Source organism: Phoxinus phoxinus (assembly GCF_949152265.1).
Source record: "Phoxinus phoxinus genome assembly, chromosome: 15".
Classification (NCBI taxonomy): Eukaryota; Metazoa; Chordata; class Actinopteri; order Cypriniformes; family Leuciscidae; genus Phoxinus; species Phoxinus phoxinus.
Genome location: NC_136890.1, coordinates 8,589,824 through 8,599,259, shown reverse-complemented (window position 1 = coordinate 8,599,259; position 9,436 = coordinate 8,589,824).

Sequence of the window (9,436 nt, the reverse complement as noted above, 5' to 3'; positions counted from 1 at the left end):
ATTCACTGTCACCAAGATTCTTCGTCCCGTGGCCAAATTTACACTCCTGAGCCGATGTTTCAGAAACACACCCGCAGCAGTGTTATAAATGTGTATTAAAATAAAAAATAAAAACTTTGGTGAAAGTCTAGGTTCCAATTCTCACTATTAGCTAGATGTTTCTCAGCATGCATATTACTAGGATATTGGCTGTTTATTAGTACTTATAAATTACATATTAATGCCTTATTCTACATGGCCTGCACACATACAGTATACCCCAATTCCTACCCAATACCTAAACTTAAAGGATAATTCCGGTATTTAACACCTTGAGTCTATATTGTAGTTTGTTTTGGATGAACAAGAGTGGTGGACAACATTTTTTTTGACAATGGTTCCTCTCTCTCTCTCTCTCTCTCTCTCTCTCTCTCTCTCTCTCTCTCTCTCTCTCTCTCTCTCTCTCTCTCTCTCTCTCTCTCGAGTTTTTGACTATAATAGAATTGGCCATGGACCCATTTAACATTGGAGTCAATGGGCATGTCCGAAAATGTCATTAAAACAGCCAATAATGTTCGTTTACAAAACTGTTAAACTCACCGAGTGGTTAGTGGTGTTCGTTGATGATTATAAACAATATATCGTCGCAATATATGATTCCAATCCGTTTATTTTGCTATAGTGGAACTATTTTTTCAGACACTTCACAACCGTGTAACTTCCGCTCAATATTTGAATCTGAAGCGTTAGCACACTCCCGACCACTTGATGGCGATAACCGATGTTTATGTCTCGCGGGACACTCACGGTCACAGTCGAGTTCAACTTCATATTGCACTGGTCAGTGGTCACGTCTTTCAATATGGTTAGAATTTGTGCGGTCAAAAACTGCACAGTTGCTCTGCTCGCTAGCCTTATGAGAAACGGAAGCGAGCAAAAAGACTACATCGACCAAATGTAAACAGCCCCCTTTCCGTTTGCGGTAGCGCATTTATATTAACGAGCACTCAGTCCTTCAACAGAATTCAATGGGATTTTACAAAATGACGAATAAAATACGACAGAAACTGTATTTCGCAACACTTTTTGTTTCTGGAACATCAACTAAAATCACTAAGGGACTGTTCGTTATTTATTTAAGGGGCCACCGGAGGAGTTTTGGATCTATAGTCAAAAAAGACTGGACCCTCCCTTCGCCAGCAATAATTTTTTCTATGACCCTCCAAAATGATTGTGAGAAAAGGCATGACCCTACCTGATCATTTATTGATTACTTCTGTACTGGTTTGCGCTTGGCAAAGATGTTCAGATATCTCTATGCCTAGACCTACACCAAACGTTCATTAAAAGACTCCTGCACACCAGCCTTTTTCAAACTGGCGCAGCGCTGACTCGCGATAGATAGAAACTGCATGATTTGATTTGTTAAACATGAGGATTATCCGACTGGCATCGCCGCTCACTCTAACGTTAACCTAGATAATTGTTCGCTGTTCTTAGGCGCATAACCAAGTGTGTGTGCGGAGTGTGTAGCGCGCACTGCATGACATGGAGGCGCCGATGCGATTCGCATTTTCCTATCAACAGTGGAAACAACTTAAAATACTATATTTCTGGCCATACAGAAAAGAATAATGCATCAGTCGCAATACTTTTATTTGTGTAAACTCACAATAACAAGAAAACCTTTTGCTTTCGTAAAATAAAATAAAACAATCAGGGCGCGCTTTCATGGTCTCCGTGTACTGTAGCGCGTCAAAAAAAAAAAAAAAAAAAACAGAAACATATCGTAGGCTATATAGCATACTAGCCTCAAATATATGAAAAAAAATATCTATATAAAGCTTGATATGTCCACTTTTAAACGAAAAAAATCAAATCGAAAGCAAATATCATTTGATTATGTAATCCGTATAAGATGCATTTCTCTTAAAGGGGCACTTTACAGCGGAGATGTATGGAGACATGTTTGCAGCGGACACTGATTTAAAAAAAAAGAGTTTATTAATAAACAATTAAAATGCATCGTTATTTTTAAATACAATATTTATTATAATTAGCCTGCTTTTGCGTCAAGATTATACATGCCCTTGAGCGCAGAATGGGCTATATCCCATGCAGTATTTAAGCAGAAATTAACGTGCGACTAGTCAAATATTTAGTATATGGCAACAATACATTTACTATATTTGACATTATTTAATTAGCAAGTATCCAGCTCTTTACATTACATTTTTTGAGTTAACAATTAGGCTAGTTAATTAACTAATAAAATAATAGAACAAGTTAAGATGCTAACTATAATTCTATTTAGCATGACTTGTTCCACCACTCAAATGACTGTTTTTAAGGTGACAATCTGTTTTCACATCTTCCCATTTGAAGATTTCCTGTATCTTGAAGATTGTTGTATTGTGTTGTATCTTCTGTTACAAAGATTGACATTTCGTTAATTAAAAAAATGAGCACATAAGGTTGTTAAAATGTTCTGTTAGATGTTCTGTGTTTACTACTTTTTGAATTGTGTATAATAATATATCTAATAACGATATATTAACAAAAAAATCTTATATATTATATATAAAACATAGCCTAGGCTATATAAAAAAAAAAAAGGTCCTCATTGGTTAATTTTGCCTGGGGCCCCCACTCAGTGTTGGTTCGCCTCTGTCTTGCGATGAATAAGGGGCTGTTTACACCTGGCCACTTCATGCGTGTTCTGTGATGGGATAGCTATCCGATCGTGAAAAGACCAGGTATAAATGCCCTCCGAAACGTATTCGAGATGGATTTGAATCCGATCGCTCAAACCACTTCAGGAGGTCTGGGCCACATTCCCGACAAAACTGGACATGTGTAAATGCATCTGGTTGTGGAAACCACATTTATGCGACCACACCAGGTGTAAATGGAAACGTTTTGATAAATCAGATAGCTATCCGATCTGAGAAAACGCATGAAGTGGCCAGGTGTAAACAGCCCCAATGTAGCACGCGTCATTTGTGTTTGTTTTCAGACATGATAGCCTAACAGTCGTTTTATACTTGTGCTTATGAGATATCACAATTTTTGATCGTGGATGATGTAATATCTCCACGATCTGCTTTTGAAGAAATATGGTAGCCTATCGTGCTACAGCGCACATTCTATCAACTGCAGTTCTGGCGCCTCAGTCCCAAACTCGACGTAGGCTACATATCACATGCAGCGGTAGAGTTACACTCACAGGACACTGCTTGTGATATTCGCAATCACAAAAGTTTATTATTTGCTCGTGGTAAACATTTCATTGGCGTTCTGTTCTGACATGATGCACTTTTTCTGAGCGCGTGCACACTGTCAAACAGCGCCAAACTGGACTTGATCTTTCCATCTTTCGCGTCTGATTTTTGTTGGGTCAGACCCATCTGCTAGCTATGGGGGGACCGAGACTGAGAGAGCTACATGGAAAAATATGCACAAAACAAGCCACTTTGAAAGTTTGTTGTTTTCATGAATACAAAAGTTGTGTGACCCTCCCCCTAGACTAAAAAAAGTTGGATGACCCTCCCCTCAACAAAGAATAAAAAGGCATGACCCTCCCCTATTTTCCTCCGGTGGCCCATTCCATAAATACCGAACGGTCCCTAATCACTCGGTGAGTTGCACAGTTTTGAAAACTAATGTTAAAGGTTGTTTCCCCTTCCTCGGCACCCTCAATTTTGGCAAGTGATGCATTCATGACAAAGCCAAAATAAAAAGATTTCTGCTCAGAACTCATTCTGAATAGACACATAACCAACATATATTTAGAAAGCCAACCCTTGAGAGTTTACAGTTCAAGACTCAAAATTCATCAAACTGTTATAAATATTGAGATATATAAGGTCAAACATAAAACAAAAACAACAAATATTAAGAATATATTTATTAAATGTATAAAATATTTTTTTAAATGTAGGATATCAACTTATAACCACAACTAAAGTGTAGCTACAAGTGTGGTCATGCTTCATTTTAAATCTGAGGATGATATCACTAAAAGTATGCATTTTATGAAGCCTATTATAAGGTCATATCATGGGAGGTTTTGGAGAAGTTTTCATGGGAGGCTTTGGAGATGCTTATCAGATATTTTTATTGCCCTAAATACCCATTTACAGTCTTTGACTAATGTCTGGCGAGGAGAAATGGCCCATTAGTGTAAATCGACCAACATTTAACACTTCTGCCAGTGAGAGACTTAATCTGCCATTATTCTTTTATTCTTATTCTTTTGTTTGAGATCAGCCATAATAGCCTGCATTCCTGTGTTATTTGCTTGGTCATCTAAATCTCTGCCATCCCACTAATACAAGTAATCCATATATTATCTTCAGTCTACGAACAAAATAATAACTGTTCTTGATGTGGCCGTTCAAACGTTATGCCAGGAAATAAGACACAGCCATAACATCTAAAGAAAATGGGTTCTTTTATTCCTGACTGAGCCTCAAATGAGACACAGCATTAATATATATTTTTGTTCAGGAGAAAAGCAGTTCTAGAAAAATCTTCCAATTAATAAGTGGAATTGGCATAACAAAATAAACTGTCCAACTATCCTGCAATGAGTGCAGAAAAAGTGATAAAAGTCTTACAAAGCAAAAACAAATAATAAAAAAATGGTTTTCACTTTGATAATCTCAGAAACAAATAAAATGAGTGCCAAAAACAATGGTAGTGACCTGTATGTGCCTAATGAAAGAAATAAAGAACAGCATACATGAGAAATCTGCACATTTCACCACATGAATACATTACATTCCACAGTTTGACCCCTTCTGTTCAAATCAATCAGAAATTAGACCCAACGAAATAGTATACACTTGAAACAGGGTACAAATATTCTTCTAAACTTATTCATAAACACTTTAAGAGAATGAAATGATCAGAACTCACTCTTATTGAGACTTTGAAGCACACAGAAAAAGCTCACGTGGTAGCTGGTGCACGTGCAATATCACGTGTCTCTGTTCTCCCCTCTAACACAACATAAAGAAAAATAAGTGCTCAATGTTACAGTAATATATGAAATAAACTGTTATTTAACCTTGCAACAACTTTTTATAACATATTACAGATTAACTCACGCTCAATCTTCCCCAACACCTCAGGATTTCCTTTTCCCACGGAAGATCTCTCACGTGCAGGAACACAACACTCGTTTGAGCAGCGAAATCAACCATACACTCGACACTATCGCACGACTGTTGTCACCACAGATTTACAAGTCAATCTCAACCTGGAAACGTTCTCTTTTTAAACGGTTTAATCGACTATTTCTCACTCTGTGTCTCTGTCTCAAACTGCGCTCTCTTTCAGTCTGACGCGCTCGCTCTCATTTTCGCATGCACACACTCTTAAAGGGGACAGCGCGCTCAGCTGAGTCAACGCAAACATAAGGGCAACTCACCAGGGAAATTAATTAAATATCAGGCTATTCCTGCCCCGGTTACACTCTCCCCTGCCTACAGTCAACGTCCTCGATGACTACAAACATGCTTTAATCATCCACTACTCCTTGTAGTTTTCCAGATGTATACAACACTATTCCAGCTAACACTTGGGAAAGAACATCGGGACTGAAAGACACAGAATTGCAAGCCGATTTAGGCAGTCTGTTTGGATTGCTATGAGCCCCAGCAGTAGACCGCTGTGTCCTGCGTGGTGAAGGACAGGGTGTATCCACCTGGGCACTCTCTGCCCTGGGCTTTCGGGGAACAGGAACTGGCCTAGTCACCACCACATCCAATGCTGAATCCTTTCTTTCTGTTTCAGGCTGAGAGAGCTGTCCGACAACACTCGCCTCATCCTCTACTGGTACTTCATCATTGCTCTCCGCTTCCTCTCCTATTTCAGCATCATCCTCTGACTGCATCACTGGCTGCTGCAACCTCCCAAGCACTTGTTCCACCGGATCCTCCTTAGTCCATCGGGTTTCCTCCACAAGCACGCATTCTGCATCCAGTGCAGGCATCCCTTCTACCAACTCCGAGGTAGGAACTTTTACAGGTGTCACTCTTCGCCTAGGCGTCGGCACTGGAACTGGTTTTGGACAGGGCCTGATGTCTGACCTATGCACTCTTTTTGCCAGACCTCCTCCCACCGGTTCCACGGTGTAGGTTGTTCCATGCACCTCTACCACCTTATACACTGTGGGTGCCCAGGCATCCTGGATCTTGTTCCGTCCTGGGGGACGATATCGTAAATACACCTGCTGACCCACTGCCACCTCTGGACAATACACCACATTCTCACGCTTGGCAACACGGTCCGCTGCCTTTCTTTCGGCATACTCTCGTGCTCTGGTGTGTGCATCCTGAAGCCGTTCCTTATGGACAGACAACCAGGTAGGCTCTGTCTCCCCTCCTGTCTCCTGACCCAGCAAGGCATCTACTGGTAAGTGTGGCTGCATTCCAAACAGCATGTAGTATGGAGAGTAACCGGTGGAAGAATGGGGAGTCACATTGTAGGCGTACACCAGCTCAGGTAAGTGCTCTGGCCACCTCCGTTTCTTATCAGGTGGTAATGAACGCAAGAGATCGTGCAGAGTTCGGTTGAATCTCTCACATTGCGCATTTCCCTGGGGGTGATGTGGCGTAGTGCGGGATTTCCTTACACCGTACAGTTTACAGAGCTCTGCAATAACAGCACTCTCGAAATTCCTCCCCTGGTCTGAGTGAAGACGCTGTGGCACACCATACTTGAGGAACCACTCCTTTAGAAGGACCTTTGCGGTAGTGTCCGCCTTCTGATTGCGGGTGGGGAACGCCTGGCTGAACTTAGTAAATACATCGGTTACCACTAAGACATTCTCCCGCCCATCCGATGCAGGCTCTAGTGTGGTGAAATCCATCACGACCACCTCCAATGGGTGCGACGCCAAGAACGGGGCCCAAGGTGCTTGTATCTTCGGCTGCGGCATTTTGGCTAACACACACCGCTGGCACTCCTTCACCCACTTATCCACAGCATCACTCATCCCAGCCCAGTAACAACGCTGTTTGAGCAGGCCCAGCGTTCTCTCAATGCCCTGATGCCCCATCTGATCATGGACACTTTGCAACACCAGCTTGACCAGACATGCAGGGAGCAGCAACTGTCGGCATTCCCCATTGAACACATCGTCGATGACTCTGAACAACAGCCCCTCTCTCTCTTGGATCCTATCCCACTGCTTGAGCAACAACAACACTGGTCGAGACAAGCCTCTTCTCTCATGATTTGTGGGTTTCCTCTTCCTGTCCCAGAAACACTTAAGCATGCTGATGGTCGGATCTTCCTCTTGAAACTGACAAAGCTCATCTTTCGTGTATCCAGGTAATGTTGGGGTATTTTCCAGGAGTTGTCCCTCTTCATTCCCTTGATCAAACGTGGCTGATTGGAGCTGTCCTGTCCCTATGTATCTAGGTCCTGCCATTAGCTCTGACAGATCAGCCTCCACTGCAGTCCCGGTGCGGAGCCCGCTGCAAATAGCCACACAGCCGTCGTACTCCGAATCTTCAGTTACCACCTCCATTCCCTCTAGCCCTGGTCTTCTAGAGAGAGCATCGGCTGCAGTGTTACACCGACCAGGACGGTACTGCACATCAAAATCGAATACTGCAAGCTGTGCAACCCACCTCTGTTCAACGGCGCCCAGCCTGGCTGTGTTGAGATGGCACAGGGGGTTGTTATCTGTTAAGACAGTAAACTTAGATCCCAGCAGGTAACTCCTGAACTTCTCTCCCACTGCCCACTTGAGTGCCAGAAGCTCCAGCTTCATACTGCTGTAGTTCCTGTCATTTCGCTCTGCACCCCTCAACCTCCGACTTGCATACGCAATCACAGTTTTTCTTCCCCCTTGCTGCTGGTATAGCACAGCGCCTAATCCCAGGTTACTGGCATCGGTCTCTAGCACAAACGGTAGGCTGAAGTCCGCATAACCCAGCGTTGGAGCACAGGTAAGCTTCTCCTTGAGGTGCTCAAAGGCCTGTTGGCATTCTGTCGTCCAGGAGTCCTTGAGCAACTTATTGGCCTGAACAACACTCCCCTGGCGAACACAAGTGTTAACCACATCATGGAGCGGACCCGCCACTCTAGAGAAGCCCTCCATGAATCTTCGGTAATAGCTGCAGAACCCTAGAAAGGATCGCAGCTCCTTCAGAGTGTTAGGGATCGGCCACTGCTTCACTGCACTCACTTTGTCTGGGTCTGTAGACACCCCCTGAGCTGACACAACATGCCCCAGGAACTTTACTTCGGACTGCAGAAAATGGCACTTTTCCACCTTGACCTTTAGCCCAGCCTCCCTCAACCTTTTTAGCACAGTCTCAAGCCTCACTAAGTGTCCCTCAAATGTACTTGAATAGATAAGCAAATCATCCAAATATACAAGTACCATTTGAAAGACCAGATCACTCATTATGCCCTGCATGAGGCGCTGGAATGTTGCAGGAGCATTACAGAGTCCAAAAGGCATCCTCTTATATTCATACAGCCCAAAGGGTGTAATGAAGGCTGTTTTGTCCCGGTCCTTCTCATGAACTGCCACCTGGTGATAGCCACTCGCAAGATCAATAGATGAGAACACCTTGGCCTTGCTCAAAGCATCCAGACTCTCGTCGATTCGTGGCAATGGGAATGCATCACGTCTAGTTTTAGAGTTCAGCTTCCTGTAGTCCACGCATAGCCGGAGACTCCCATCAGACTTACGAACTAACACCACCGGGGATGCATATGAACTGGAGCTTTCTCGGATGACACCCTTCTTGAGCAGTCCGGAGATATGGTCCTTTACCTCCTCAAATTGGTTTGGGGGTATTCGTCGGTATGGCTGTGAGACAGGGAGATCATCGTTCAGGGGAATCTCATGTTTTACCAGGTCAGCATAACCAAGGTCTTCGTCACAGATGGCAAACACATCCAAGTATTTCACCAGGAGTGCCTTCAGCTCTGCCTGCTGTGTAGGTGTACCACCTATCTGCACTTTCTCCAATGGACACTGCAGGTCACTCCCAACCCCTGTCATTGATCTCTGGTGGACAGTAACTTCTTCATGATCTGCGGAGATACGATGGAATGAAACCTCGCAGGAGCTACCCTCAAAGCGACGACCCTGGGTAAGTATCCCGAGTTTCAACTTAGGTGGCAACCACACATCCTCTGGTGACAAGTTTACTACCTGCACTGGGAACACTCGACTACCCGATGACACCAAGGTAGGAACCAGGACCAGGCCACCTGGCAATGATGTATTACCTGGTTCAAACAATCCTAAGCCCCTATTTCCAATCAGTTCCTTGTGTGTTTTTGCCTGAATTGTAGCAACTGAGCCTGCGGGTACATATGACTTATGTGTGCCTACCGTCCGGACCATAGAGGTTGCCTCGACTGGGATGGCCTCTTGCACCTTGTTAAAGGCGGCTCTCCAGTCAGCATCCAACGTCCCTTCCAA